Source organism: Scyliorhinus torazame, chromosome 9 (assembly GCF_047496885.1).
Source record: "Scyliorhinus torazame isolate Kashiwa2021f chromosome 9, sScyTor2.1, whole genome shotgun sequence".
Classification (NCBI taxonomy): domain Eukaryota; kingdom Metazoa; phylum Chordata; class Chondrichthyes; order Carcharhiniformes; family Scyliorhinidae; genus Scyliorhinus; species Scyliorhinus torazame.
In genome coordinates this window covers 172,901,332-172,916,104 of record NC_092715.1, presented here as the reverse complement: position 1 = coordinate 172,916,104, position 14,773 = coordinate 172,901,332, and the positions used below count along the sequence as shown (strand labels likewise).

The 14,773-nt window shown below is 44.4% G+C and overlaps 1 protein-coding gene across 3 annotated transcripts in view; it reads right to left on the bottom strand.

The window, feature by feature from the left end:
* The window catches only part of syk (spleen tyrosine kinase), a 458,870-nt gene that overhangs the window by 442,374 nt on the left and 1,723 nt on the right, over positions 1 to 14,773 (bottom strand). For all 3 annotated transcript variants that reach the window (XM_072516819.1, XM_072516816.1, XM_072516820.1), the window contains exon 2: positions 7,706 to 7,972. The gene's annotated coding sequence lies outside the window, so the exon portion shown is untranslated. The remainder of the gene's footprint in view (positions 1 to 7,705; positions 7,973 to 14,773) is intronic.

Genomic DNA, 14,773 nt, shown 5'->3' with positions numbered 1-14,773 from the left:
CTCAACAAAATCAGTCCCAATTTCTCCAATCTATCTCGTAAGGGTACTTCCTGTTTTTTCCCTTATTTCCCCTTTCTTTTATTTTCCCATTATCATATTTGACCCAGGTGTCTTTAAGGGACATGTATCTTTAAATCAGCAGCAGAGAGAATGAGTAATTCAGAAGTTACAGGAGAGAACACTCTGCTAGTCTCTGCTGGTTTGAACAGTAACTTCAGACATTCCGGCACCAGAGAGAGAGAGATGGGTGGAACTCGGTTTGATTGACTGGCTGGGGACTAATGAATTGGACTAAAAGGCCAGACTCTGCCTGGTAGTAGGTGGTGATTGGATCCTGTCCCAGTGGAATGGTTTTCAGAGTTCCAAGGAGCTCAGTCTGACTGCTGGAAGCATAGGGACAAGGATTCTCTGTCTCGCCTCCGTGTTTCTCCAGAAAGGCTGTGAGTGCTGTATTAGGCTGTGAGTGCTGTATTTCTGGCACGGCAGAGAACCTGAATGAATGAATCTACAGGAAAACCATTACAGGCTGCAAACGAAGACTAGGACCCTCTCCCTCTCTCCAGAAAGGCTGTCTGTGTTGTATTTGAAACTACAGAGGCCTGTATGACTCTCCTGTAAATCTTTGGACTGAAAGTGGGGTTTGAAGAGGAGTAACGTGCTGGAAACAACCATTTGAAACAAAGACTAATTTTCCCTTTTATGTATGACTTTTTTCTTCAGCTCTGTTTGCTTATCTGGTGTGTGTGTGTAGAGGGTGGGGGGGGGGGGTCAATTTAAATTGTGGAATTAGGAACTAGATTATAGTTAGCCAATTGTTTTTACTACATATTTAATTACAGTTCTTGTTATTTATAAAAAAGTAATTGTGTTAACATTTACAAACCTGGTGACTGTAATTATTGAGCCACCAAGGGCCAAAGACTTCGGACATTTTTCTAAGAATCATTGGTTACTTCACTTGTGTTGTGATTCCAGGTCAACTGGGGTGGGAATTAACTGCGCACTGGGCCAGGGTATTGTAGCAATCTTCAGAACTGAAGTACCTTATCCCTGCATCTTTCTTGTGAATCGAGTTTGCACTCTCTCCAATGCCTACATATCTTTCCTTATGTGCAGCACTCAGGACTGGACACAATACTTCAGCTGAGGGCAAACTAGCTTTTATTACAAGTTCAACATTGATTGACTTATGCACATCTACATCCACATCCCTCTGCACCTGCACGCCCTCCAAATTTGTATATTTGTTATATATTTGCCGGGGAATGCGGGCTCAAATGACAAAGTGATTGCAAAGACCCGCAAAAGGCCAAAAATGAGATTCTTGCTCGTATGATCGCATGGCTCAATCGTCCCCATCTCCCTGCCATTGACAAAACACCCAGAAAGGTCAGAAACCTCATTTAAACACATTTTCATCTCATTAGTGGGTTTCCCTGCTGTATCATATCCCGACACTAGGATTTCCCTCCTTGCCGATGTGACATCACAACAGGTCTGGAGCAACATGAAGCAGATGAAGAGGCCACACTGAAGGTGCACAGATACGTACAGCTCCAGGAGGGTGAGGGACATGGTCCGATAGTGCCAGGGGCAGTGCTGATGGGGTTCCTCTGGGGAGATCCATGGGGGGGGGTGCAGCCACCATGAGCATAGGATCCCTCTGGGGGCGAGAATCCATATATATGTTGGGGGGGGATCCCAGTGTACGTCTTCTTTGCTTTGTTTCAACTGGACGTCGGGTGCCCTTGAAAGCTGATGTTGCCGGCTCTTTCAGACACTGCCCCATCAGCATGATGGTGTGAGACGTGCCTCCAGGATTTCTTTCTTCTAAGTGCTGGACAATATGGTGAGAAATGCCACCTGTACATCTGATGTGCTGCACATTGTTTTTCTCACCTTGTCCAAAAGAAAAAACTGAATATTCCACCCTTGCCTCCCCATGACGTTCCCCAAAGTGAGTCATTTCATATGTTTCTATATTAAATTTCATCTCCCAAGTCCCCGCCCACTCCACTAATTTGCCTTTGTCCTTTTGAAGTCCTGCATTATCCCCCTCACAGTTCACAAGTATTGTATTATCCGTAATGTTTGAAATAGTGCCCTGTACACCAAAGCCTAGGGAAATAATATATATCTGGAGGACAGCGCGGTGGCACAGTGGTTAGCACTGCTGCCTCCCGGCGCCGAGGACATGGGTTCAATCTCGGCCCAGGGTCACTGTCCGGATGGAATTTTACACATTCGTCCCCTGTGTGTGTGGATCTCACCCCCACAACCCAAAGGTGTGCAGGGTAAGTGGATTGGCCATGCTAAGTTGCCCCTTAATTGGATAAAAATTAATTGGATGCTTTAAATTTAAAAACATATATACATATATATGTGGAAAAGCAACAATCCCAATACTGACCCTTGGGGAACTCTGCTATAAACCTTCCCCACCTGAAAAACATCCAATAACCACTATCACCGTTTCCTGACATCCAGCCAATTTTGTATCAATGTTGCTACTTTCTCTTTAATTCCATGAGCTATAACTTTGCTCACAAGTCTGTTATATAGCAGTATAATAAGTCCATGCACCACATCAACAATATTGCCCTCATCAACCCTCTGTTATCTCTTCAAAAAAGGTCAACAATTTAGTTCAACATGATTTTTATTAATTCCACGCTGGCTTTCCTTAATTAAACTGTATTTATCCATGTGACCATTAATGTTGTCCAGAATTATTATCCCTAGATGTTTCGCCACTATTGAAGGTGAACTGACTGGCCTATTATTTGATGGGCTGATCCTGTTCCTATTTCCCATGGTCTTGTGGTCTTAGGAATGCCAAGGTTGGCTATTAATGGCTGCTTCCTGCCAGGCCTCAATTTTGAGGATGGTGGGGGGAGTTTACTGGTGAAGGAAAGCACAGCAGGCTGCCCTACTCAGCCTTTTGGATGGGAAGGGGTGGCATCTCTGTCAAGTCTGCCTTTTCTATAACGGATGCCGTCTCCCCGCCCCACAACCTAGCTCTGCACATCCACCGCACCCCCCTCCCCCCTCTTCCGAGTGCTCCCACCCACCTGGCCTCTCCTTCAGGATACATGTTGTGGCTGTTGTCAGCACAGGTTCTGCCTGTTGTGTCTGCATTTCTGGTTGTCAACTCTGCTTATCCTTCAACACATCACATAGTAATGTTGGTTGCAAAACTAATTCTGCTGCAGTTAAAAGAAAAGAAATATCAAGTGAAGACTGCCTTGCTTTTGAGCTCTCCATAATAGGCCGCACCATATGACGTGGTGGCCGCTGCTGATAATGCACACAACAGAGGCCTAGGTTTGCCTAGAGACCCAAGCCACAGCTGAGTGACAGCGGGCTGACAGTCATGGGCAGGGGGTCACTAGTAAGGGGTTACAGGGTTTGGAAGAAAGCGCTGAGGGTAGATTTCAGCAAGCCTCTCTTCTTTGTGCTTTTGAACAAGGGACTCTCCCCTCCCACAATCCCTTCAAACCAGGTGCTTACAGAAATCCAATGATCCAACCACCAATATAATCCTATCCATCAACAAGGGTGAGGGTGCCGATCGAAAGGAAGAAATCTCCTTGCGTACAAAGTCGTGTACCTGATAATACCAAACTAGGTTAGCTCTCGGGAGCCGGTAACTTGCCCAACCACTCTTCAAAAGCATCGAACTTCCCATCTATAAATAAATCCCCGAAGCTCTCCAACCCCTCCTCCCTCCATGTCCCAAACGATGAGTACAAGGCCACCGGTACAAAGCGGTGATTTCACAGCTTGGGGTCAACAATGACATAGCAGCCAGCTTAAAGTGCTGCCTAAACTGTCTCCATGTTCTCAAGGTGGCCACCACACCGGACTGGAAGTCCATTTTGCCAAGGAGAATGGAAAAGAGAGCGATCATGTCAAACCTGCCTCTCCTTGTCTGGGAAAATTCCACCATAATATTACTGTCCTCCACCAACGGGTTTGCAAGTTTGTTGGGTGGGAAGGAGGCCTGTAAAACTCCCCTGGTGGCCTAGCTGGTCCGACCTGCCCTCAATTCAGTGAAGGGTGGGAAAGGCTTTGAGTGGTCTGCCTGCCCTCACCACAATTGAGGCCAGTAAGTGACCAATTACTGGTCATTTAAGGGCTGCTTCCCACCTGGCCTCAATTTTGGGGCAGATGGGAGGGGTCCAGGTGTTAGAAGGAAGCCTATCAGATCACCCTGCCTGGGACTCAGGTGGAAAGGGGGAGCAGCACCCTCATCACCCTCATCCACACCTAGTGTCTCCCCATGATGCTGCCTCACTCTCCAGCCTCCATATCAGAACACCCAACCCTGGTGCTCTCACGTCCCATCCTGCCGTGAGACCCCTCATACACTTGTCTGTTCCTGGACTTCAGGAGTTAGAACCATGGGACTGCTTCCAGTCCTAGTCGTGGCCACTGGTGCTGCTGGGATTATGGGGCTGCTGGTCAATCAGATTGAGGAATGGGAATCCTGCCAAGGTACCCGAGTGCCAGACGATGGGCCAGGGTGCTACCCTGTCCCTGCCCCGACCACCCTGGAGTCCCGAATGGCCTTGAGACCCTCTCAGGTACCATTATGACTGGTCCATGATTGTGGAAGCCAGTACTAAATGGCACTGGTGAGGTCTCTCAGGCCATTAGATCCCAGCCACCGGAGCAATCTCACGAACGCATATTTAATTTCAATATGCTTATTTAGATCATGCCAGTGATGTCGCATGTGAATCCGTTAAATCTGGCAAGGCGTTTCGAGCATCGCGAATCTTGGCAGAGGCCTCTCGTGAGATTCAACGGCCTCGGCCCAACACCAAGTCGGCACGACGAGGCCATTAAATCCCCCCGCTGAGTGACCTATTTCTATGTCCCGATAATCAAAGTGACAACCACACACTTAGTATAAGCTAATGTCAGAATTGGGAGGCAATATTAAATCAGACATGTGTAAAGATTAGGGTGATAGGTGATGCAGCAAAAGTCTCAACAAGATTATGTGAAGGTAGACCAATGCAGGGTGTGCACAGATATAAGTGATTTGGGTCAGAGACAATTAAAACTTGACCAGCAAAGGCTTCATGTAAGATTTTCAAGGCTCTAAAACAGTGTTTTTCAAACTTTTTTTCCCAGGACCCACGTTTACCAACTCATCGACCTTCACAACCCACGCCGGCAGACCTTCGCAACACACCATTTTCACTTACCTTTAATGCAACATGTGAGCCTACTTGGTCCTCATGATCACACTTGCTTTGTCATTCAATGTTACATTTCTGCTAAGGACTTCCGCTGATTTTTGTTTTCCTGCCATGGATTCTCCAGAGAAGCTGTCTCCAGCAGATTCAATTGTAAGATCCTAGTCTGTTTGTGTCCCTGGCCCTCACTTCCTTTATTACAAAAAATTCAGTTCTTCATACAGTCCCGTTGCTTCCTTGCTGGCAGCTACAAAATGAAGGGATCTCTGTCAGTTTACGGGCACATGACCTGCTCTCTGTTACTGCTTCTCAAGGGAAGACTCCATTGAATTTTTTAAAACTCTGGTCTGGGACAGCGCACTGACATCAGGGGGAGGTGGTCCGCCCTGCTGGGCTCTGGACCTGTGCACTCTAGATCTGGCTGAGGGGGCATGCATGCACAGGACGGCCAGCATTGTTGAAAGTTGGTTGTGGCCAGCAGTTTTAAAAGCTGGTCATGGCCGTTAGGCACTTCTTCTCACGGCTGCAACCGATCGCTCTGCGACCTTCCCGACACCTGCCCACGACCACCCATGGGTCGCAACCGAGTTTGAAAATGAATACTCTAAAATATTGGTCCAATACAAAAACAAATATTTGGCCAGGTGAGTTACCATGCCTGCCGATCACAGGAAAAGGTAGTATGCAAAAGGGAATGGACATGCATAGCCCGGACAGTGCTGAGGACAACCTTGCCCTATGCTCTTTCCATACAATTAAATGAGGGGAGGGAAAGAATAAATATATCTCACACCAAGACTTTAGGCTCACACATCCAGATCTTGCGCAGACACAAAGATTGACTGAGATCAGTGAGCCTGGTGTAGTCAACACTCACTGCATGTAATCATTCAAAAAGGCAAAACCTTTGAATGTAAATTGAGTTTGAATGTAGACAAAAGGAACACACAGAATTTTTTCCAGTTTTGTGAGTATCTCCCTGCCCCAACCTCATCTCAGTGCGTAAAGAAATGTGATGAGGCATAGCGATTGGGGCCTCTCCTAACACCACCACAGCTGCACTTGTCCCTTTCCCCTCACATATTATAGTTTCATTATTTTCCTAATTTCCTAATCTTTTTACAGCCATGATGCCTTCAGCTTCAATCTGCTACACCCATCCGATTCAAATACGTCCACAGTCATTCTTTTCAAATGAATTAAGATGGTGCCACTAGCTGTCTCCAGGGAACAGGTACATGACTAACAACAGGAGATTGAATAAATGCCACATTCTCGATTTTATGTAGTGAGTTTGTTGAGGTAATATTTGTACACCCTGTTTATTCTCATAGGCCAACATTGTCATAATATACACCAGTATATCATGGTGCAGACACACACTGATGGACACACAGTGGGACCAATCAACATACACAATACCGCAGCCAATCACCAGTGAGTGCACACGCACTATAAAGACAGGGGACATCAGAGTTCCCGCTCATTTGAGTAGCAGCTAGCTAGGAGCACAGAGCTCACAGCCTGCAACACAGACATTCACCACATGTGCTGAGTGCATCAACTGGTTAGGACAAGGCAAAGGTCTTTAGTTAAAGCTGGTATCGTATTTACCCACAGTTCAAGTATGTTTAAATAGTTAAGCTTTTAATAAAATAGTGTTGCACTACTTCAAGTGTTGGTGACCTGTATGTGATTCAGAACACCCAACACATCAAACATGACTGAAAGAATCAAGTTGAGGTAATATGTGAGTGGGAACCAACTCCTCCAGCACATTCATGGCACTACAGCAATGAAGGCCATTTAGCTCATGGTCGCTTTGCCAACCAGAAAAAGAAGTATTGAGCCAAATCCCACTTTTCAGCTCTTAGGCCTTAATACTGGTAGGTTATGGCATTTTAAGTTGATATAGTAATATTTTTTAGGGTTTATGTATCCATCACACTTACAGGCAGTGAGTTCCAGTCTCCTGTCACATTCTAAATTATTTTTTAAAATCTCCTCCAATTCCCCCTTATCCTTCTACCATTAACTTTAACTATGTACCATCTGGTTATTGACCCCTCCAGTAGCAGAGATAGGTCCTTCGTATCCATTTTATCAATGCATCTCAGCCTCATCTGGTCAGAAGTAAATAACTCAGCCTATTTGATTGTCCCTAATAGTTTTTCTTGACAATATTTGTGTAACTCTGCTGTAGCTTCTCTAGTGTGATCACATCCTTCCTTCAAAACATTGACTAGAGCTGTACACGATATTCTAGCTACCATCAAACTAGTGTTTTATATAGTTCTAATATAACCTCCCTACTCTTCCACACTTCCTCTGTTCTCTGTCCAAAAGCAGCTCCAAACCACATGACCTCCACCACAGGCAGGACAAGAAGGCAAGTCCTGAATCCACTGCAACCAGAATGGGAATCAAACCCCATGCTGTTGGCCCCAATCTGATCCACGCCAACAGTCCAGTTAACTGAGCCAACCAGCCCCCAATACCTCTGAGTTGCGATGGCAATGTGCACTTTTACATGCGGGCTGTAGCCTGGAGCTATGGTAGCGGTGGCAGAGGCTCCAATTCCTTTCCATCACATGCCTGACGAGGAATCTCTCCTGCTCTTACCGCCGGCCAGTGGTGTAGATTGAAATGATTAGAAGTTGAAAGTCAACCTGTTTGGCTGCATTTTGAATGCATCCATGATCATCAAGTCCTGGAGTTGGATAAAATCAAGAAGTGCTGGAAAAACTCAGCTGGTCTGGCAGCATCTGTGGAAAGACAAACAAAGTGAACATGTTGAGTCCAATATGACTCTAATTTAGAATGGGACCTGGGCGGCATTGTGGCACAGTGGTTAACACTGCTGCCTTACGGCACCGAGGATCATGGTTCGATTCTGGCCTTTGGTCTCTGTCCATGTGGAGTTTGCACATTCTCCCCGTGTCTGCATGGGTCTCACCCCCACAACCCAAAGATGTGCAGGGTGGGTGTAGTGGCCATACTAAATTGCCCCTTAATTGGAAAAAAATAATTGGGTACTCTAAATTTATATTAAAAAAATACTTTGGAATGGGACTTGTGTTACACTCTGGGCGGAATTTTCCCCAAAAATGGCAAATAGAGGAACAGGTTACAGATCACCGTTCTTGTGGGAACTACTTATCACCAAGGGAAGGATTTCCAGATTGTCCCATGGGCAGAATCAGTTGGGCAGACCTCATGGAAAATGGAAAAAGTAATATGTGTCTTGACAGTTCTGCGTGACTACACACAAAACAGAATTACCTTTTAACCACAGTGGGACCAGTCAGCTGCCACTGTGTAAGAGCAACATGGAAAAATTACACTTTTCAGAACTAATATGCGAAAACGAATGAATCGAGGCCCATTCATATTTATGCACATTTATTGTTAAATATAATTTCTGAAGACTTATTTAAGGTGCTGATTTCACTTGGTAATGGCAGGAAATGTCTACAATTCTACTAGCTACATTTTACAAATGATAATGGTCATTGTTCATTATTACTTATAGGTTTGTGGTATTTCAAATTCACATTATCCTTATTGTTCAATGTTAATGAATTTAATTCAATCACACTGACCAAGTGGCAAAAGTGACTAAACAGAGTTGCGGACATGGGCTACCTCCAAAATAACTCATTCATTCTCCAATGAATGTTAAAAATGATTCACAGATTTTCACACGCAAACTGCCAACATAGCCCAATAAGCTACTAGCAAAGATATTCATGTTCACACCACAATTTAAAATGAAAGTTTGTGCTTGTGAGTTTATGAGTGAAGTAAATTATTTCACCTTTCCCACAGATAAAAAAATGAAAAGGTATTATATTTATTGTAATGCTCCTTTTCCTTTTATGAAAATACTCTGAAGGTACATCAGCTTTTTCATTATTTCATGGGACAGCCATTATTAATTATGAAGTTATTTTTATATTACAATACATTAATGATGCAAAAATAAGGAAGTAATTACTGAGATGCACACAGTCATCCAGGTAACTTAAGGAAATAATAGCACTTTTAAGACTTTAAGACCCAGACCTTTGGCTCTGTGTAATATGTTTTGAGTCTCCAAGTCTCAGCTAACATATGGTATGACAGATGGCCATAAACAATGGAGTTCGCCATTACCACTATTTTACCATGTACCTAAGTAGCCCCTAATCATAGAATGGGCAACTGTTATGAAGCTATGAAAGTATTTAAAATGTTCACTGAAACTATTTTAATGAATGTCTGCGACACTTGTTTAAATGAAAGATGTATGGTTTTCTCTTTGGTAAATTAGAGAAATGTGTAAAGATAATTTGTCGCCCCCAAAATATGAAGCATATCTGATGAATAGTTAATTGTGTTTTTGGGAACACAGAATATTTTTCAGCTATATTCATTGAATCATAGAATCCCTACAGTGCTGAAGGAGGCTATTCGCCCATTAAGTCTGCATCGACCCTCCGAGGGAGCACCGAACCCAGGCCCACGCACCCGTCCGATTCCTGTAGCCCATCTAACCTTTTGGACACTATGGGGCAATTTTGGATGACATATTTACATATTTATGTAAAATTTATATATTATTTTTATATATTATTTCTAATTTTATGGTACAGTTTTTTATAGGATTCATAATTCTGCTGTTCGGCAGTAAGGTGATAGTACCACCACAGGGACACATTAGCCATTCATTTAACACACGAACAGAGGACGCTGAAAAAGCTCAGCAGGTCTGCCAGCATCTATCAGGAGAGAAACATTCATTTAAGTTGTTCTCGGTGGTTTGGAATTGCCATATTCCAAATTTTACCTTTGTAAATTATTTATTTCTAGTTATAATATTATGAATTATAAATAGAAATGAAACATTCGTAAATTTACAAATTAGTAATGCTGATACAACAATTCTACACTAGATTTTAAATATACTGGTCTTATTGGGTTATGGGGACAGGGTGGAGATGTTGACCTTGGGTAGGGTGCTCTTTCCAAGAGCCAGTGCAGACCCGTAGTAACCTTGGGTATATCCCGTCCGGCCCAGGGGACTTGTCTATCCTGATGCTTTTCAAAATTTCCAGCACATCCTCCTTAATATCAACCTGTTTGAGTCTATTAACCTGGTTCACACTGTTCTCATGTGCAACAAGGTCCCTCTCTCGAGTGAATACTGAAGCGAAGTATTCATTTAGGGCCTCCCCCATCTCTTCAGACTCTAGGCACAAGTTCCCTCCACTATCCCTGATCGGCCCTACTCTCACTCTGATCATCCTCTTATTTCTCACATAAGTGTAGTACGCCTGGGGTTTTCCCTAATCCTTCCCGCCAGGGCTTTTTCATGCCGCCTTCTAGCTCTCCAAGAACAATTGTTCCCACTTTATGCTCCTCAGCTCCTGTCTAATAGCAGTATAATTTTCCCTCCCCCAATTAAATACCTTCCCATACTGTGTGTTCCTATCCCTCTCCATGACTATGGTAAAGGTCAAGGAGTTGTGGTCACTGTCACCGAAATGCTCTCCCACCGAGACATCTGACACCTGGCCTGGTTCTTTGCCGAGCACCAAGTCCAATATGGCCTCCCCCCTAGTCGGCCTATCTGTATATTGAGTCAGGAATCCTTCCTGTACACACCTGACAAAATATCAATGGCTCAATTGATATTCTGCAGTAACATCATTTAAATTAGCACTAAATAAATGAGTGCATCTAATTTATAAAAAACCTAGTTTCATTTTTGAAAGCTGGTACAATGATTACTCTTTTACAGATGCTCCCCCTCCACCACAAAATCATAGTTTATAGGTGATATATCTCAATTTTCTTCTCTTCTTCTTCGGCAGTCCAGCATGATCCAGGATGACTTGCTCCCACTCCAATTTTATGGATTCTAAGATGGCTGATAAATTCAATGCTCAATCTGCAGACTCTGGTGGGGTGGTGGTGCTTGAAATATCAGACAGATGAGGTAGTTGGAGGTTTGGACGCTCCTCCAATGCCTCAACTTTGCCTCTTCAGGTTCTCTATGAAGTCTCTTGATTTTTAAAAATGTTTTCCCAAATAAACTTTCACAATTCAACGAAGAGTGCAGGAGGTCATGCCAGGAGAAATATCAGGCACACCTAAAAATGAGGTGTCAACTTGGTGAAATTACAACACGATTGGCTACATGCGTGCCAAACAGCAAAAGCAACATGTGATAGACAAAGCTAACAATCCCACAATCACTGGATCAGATCTAATCTCTGTTGTCCTGCCACATCTGGTTGTGAATGGTGGTGGACAATTAAACAGCTCATTGGAGGAGGACGCTCCACAAATATCTCCATGCTCAATGATGGGGAAGCCCGCCACATCACTGCAAAAGACAAGGTTGAAGCATTTGCAACAACCCGTCTACTCCTGATCATTAGCAAAGTAAAAGGAGATGTTGTCGACAGTGCTATACATTAGCAATTTCTCAGCGATAACCAATGCACTGATGCTCAGTTTGTGTTCTGTCAGGGTCACTCAGCTCCTGACCTCATTACAGCATTGGTTCGAACATGGACAAAAGAGCCAAATTCCAAGGTGAGGTGGGAGTCACTGCCCTTGACATCAAGACAGTATTTGATTGAGTGTGGCATTAAGGAGTCAGAGCAAACGTGGAGTTAATGGGAATCAGGGGAGAACTCTCCACTGGTTATATTCAAACCTAGTACAAAGGAAGATAGTTGTGGACATTGGAAGTCAAGCATCTCAGTTGTTGGACATTGCTGCAAAGGTTCCTCAGTGTAGTCACCTAGGCCCAACCATCTTCACTGCTTCATCAATGACATCCCCTCCATCAATTGATGGTTGCTGATTTACTGTTCAGTATCATTCATGACTCCTCAGATACTGAAGCAGTCCTTTTCCATGTGCAGCAAGATCTGGACAATATCCAGACTTGGGCTGATAAGTGGCAAGTAACATTTGTGCCACACAAGAGCTCCTACATAACTGCTTGAAGTCAGTGGTCTGGTCCATATTTAAGAACTCAGCGGTCAAGCTAAACGTGTATGCCACCACTGTAACAGACTTCATCAGTAAATGTGTAGAAGATTGCATGCCAAAGAAGGTAGTATGTGGGTTCCCCAACCGGAAACCATGGTTTAACCAGGAGATTGACTCCCTACTGAAGGCCAGGTCTGAGGCATTCAAGACAAGCGGCCCTGACCGAACAAGAAATCCAGGTACGACCTCTGCAAAGCCATCAGGGATGCCAAGAGTCAATATCAGACTAAGCTAGAGTCACAGCTTAGTGACGCTCGTCGGTTGTGGCAAGGCTTAAACAACATGAAATAGGCTTATTGTCACAAGTAGGCTTCAAATGAAGTTACTGTGAAAAGCCCCTAGTCGCCACATTCCAGCGCCTGTTCGGGGAGGCTGTTACGGGAATTGAACCGTGCTGCTGGTCTGCCTTGGTCTGCTTTCAAAGCCAGCGATTTAGCCCTGTGCTAAACAGCCCCAGCTACAAAGCGAAGCCAAGAAGAATCTTCGACAGCAGATTCAAAGCTCCAAAACCTAGGACGTGGCTCCTCACTCTGCAACTGGATCCTCGACTTTCTGACCCACAGACCACAATCAGTAAGGATAAACAACAACACCTCCTCAAAGATAGTCCTCAATACTGGGGCCCCTTAAGGCTGCATGTTTAGCCCCCTACTATACTCCCTATACACAGGCTTTGTGGCAAAATTTGGCACCAACTCCATTTACAGGTTTGTGATGACACGACCATAGTGGTTCAGATCTCAAACAACGATGAGTCTGAATACAGGAGTGAGATAAAGAACCTAGTGGAGTGGTGGAACGCCAACAATCTCCCCCTCATGGGCAGCACGTTGGCACAGTGGTTAGCACTGCTGTTTCACGGTGTCGAGGTCCCCGGTTCGATCCCAGATATGAATCACTGCCTGTGTGGAGTTTGCACATTCTCTCCATGCTTGCGTGGGGTTTGCCCCCAAAACGCAAAGATATGCATGGTAGGTGGTTTTGCCATGCTAAATTGTCCCTTAATTGGAAAAAATGAATTGGGTAATCTAAATTTATTTTTTAAAAGACAATCTCCCCCTCAAGGTCAGCAAAACTAAAAAGCTGGTCATTCCCTTCAGGAAGCAAAGTATCGTACACACCCCTGTCTGCATCAATGGTGCCGAGGTGGAGGTGGTTGACATGTTTACCATTCCTAGGGGTGCACATCACCCACCATCAGTGCTGATCCACCCACGTCACCACTACGACCAAGAAAGCACAACAGTGCCCATACTTCCTCAGGAAACTAAGGAAATTCGGCATGAACACACTGACTCTTACCAACCTTTACAGATGCACCATAGAAAGCATCCTATCTGGCAGCGTCACAGCCTGGTCGGGCAACTGCTCGGCCCAAGACCGTAAGAAACTACAGAGTTGTGAACACAGCCCAGTCCATCATGCAAACCTGCCTCCCATCCATTGACTCTGTCTACACCTCCCGCTGCCTTGGGAAAGCGGGCAGCATAATAAAGACCCCTACCACTCGGCTTATTCACTCTTCCAACTTCTTCAATCAGGCAGGAGGTACAAAAGTCTGAGAAAACGCACTAGCAGATTAAAAAACAGCTTCTTCCCTGCTGTTACCAGACTCCTAAATGACCATCTTATGGACTGATCTGATCTCTTCACACATTTTCTCTACTGAGTAGTATTACATTCCTGTATGCTTCACCCAATACCTGTGTCTATATTTACATTGTGTACTTATGTTTGCCTTATGTTTTTTTTCATCTATGGAATGATGTCTCTGGACTGTATGCAAAACAATACTTTTCACGATACCTCGGTACACGTGACAGTAAACAAATCCAATCCAATCTCCTGGCTTCTCGGGGCCTGGGCAATTATACCTTTGTTGTTCTTTGATTATGTCTTCTGCGTATTCTGCTGTCTGCCCCTATCAACTTCCTTGACTATACATTAACATATGTATATTTCAGGGATCTTCTCCAATCATTTATAATCTGTTTCTCCTCGAGACACTATTCATACTTGATTATTATTTAACCTGGCCATTCCGAACTTGCTACTGAGAGAATTGCATTCCAATCGGGGTCCTTTGAATACTGACTGTCTACTGCTGTCTCCAGGCAGGCTCATGACAGTCGGTCACAATCCAGGGGCTCCCATGAGTCAGCAGGGGGTCTGACCTCTTCAGGGATGCCTTGAAGACATTCCAAAACATTTCCACTATCCTCTTGGGATCTCCTCTGGTGACCGAGACCCTGTTTGTTGGCACCAAATTTGGAGGGTCTTGTAAAGGCACTGCTGATGGTTCTTGGGTGCCTATGACAGTCATCGCTTAAACACTTGAAGACATATTGCTGTTGTGAAAATAGTCAGAATTCTAGATGACGGTTCAGGGATTTGTCTGGGAAATTGGAAAATGTGCATTGTAATTGTACTAGAGGAGGACTCAGAACCAATGGGGAAGCATGGTGGCACAGTGGTTAGCACTGCTACCTCACAGCACCAGGGACCTGGATTCAATTCCA